This window comes from Microtus pennsylvanicus, chromosome 12 (genome assembly GCF_037038515.1).
Source record: "Microtus pennsylvanicus isolate mMicPen1 chromosome 12, mMicPen1.hap1, whole genome shotgun sequence".
In the NCBI taxonomy this organism is placed as follows: domain Eukaryota; kingdom Metazoa; phylum Chordata; class Mammalia; order Rodentia; family Cricetidae; genus Microtus; species Microtus pennsylvanicus.
This window is the reverse complement of record NC_134590.1, coordinates 393,146-394,010: the sequence shown is the minus strand read 5'-3', so window position 1 is coordinate 394,010 and position 865 is coordinate 393,146.

Sequence of the window (865 nt, the reverse complement as noted above, 5' to 3'; positions counted from 1 at the left end):
GTGGGAGGGGCCCGAACGGAGAGACTGGCCAGGGCCCCCAGAGGGGCGGTGCCACCCTGCTGAAGGCGGGACCTTTGCACTAGGAGGAGGGACGAGGTGGCCCACAAGGATTCGATACGTCCTCCAGCGCAAGGAATGGGCCAGATATCCCACACAGGGTCTCAGGACACTGGATATAAGGCCTTTGCTTGTACAAGCAGGAGAGAATCTATGGGAACATTCATAGCTAGCTGGAAACTTCAGTGGGGCTTCCACAAGTTCCCTTACCCCATGGCAATGAGTTCCCAGGTCTTTGAGGACCTGCGTGCAAGGGAAGGGCATCCACAGTAACCACAGTTTTGTGCTGTGTACATAATGCCTGTGAGTTTAGACCTGCAATCGCTCTGCCCCCATCGTTAGCGGTACTCAAGGGCCTTGCTTCTGTAGGTCCTGGTTTGGAGTTGGGGAGACCCTACTGGCATTGATGGTCCAAGGAACTCCTGGCCTCTAGCCCAGTTCCCAGAGACCACAGTGGGGACCTGCAGGATCAGTGCATTAGGGGTTAGGGGAAGGAAACTGCGATAAGAATACTATCAGCACAGGTTAATAACGCCTGGCTAGAGCCACTGCGGAAGAAAAGCCTGAAGATAAGTCAGAAACTCTTGAGATCAAAACAAGGAAGCCTGGCTTGAAGAGCTTTGCTTGCCCAAGAGAAAAATATAATCCAAGAATGGCCAAAAGGCCGAGGGAAGACCCCTGTGAAACTGGGAGAGCATTGATCCTCCATTGCTTCAGGACTCACTCCCCACTCTGGGCAGGCCTAGATACTGGGGATGCAGCGTGTTTTCCTGAAGCTGTGTCTGGGGCAGACGGACCACAGTTGATT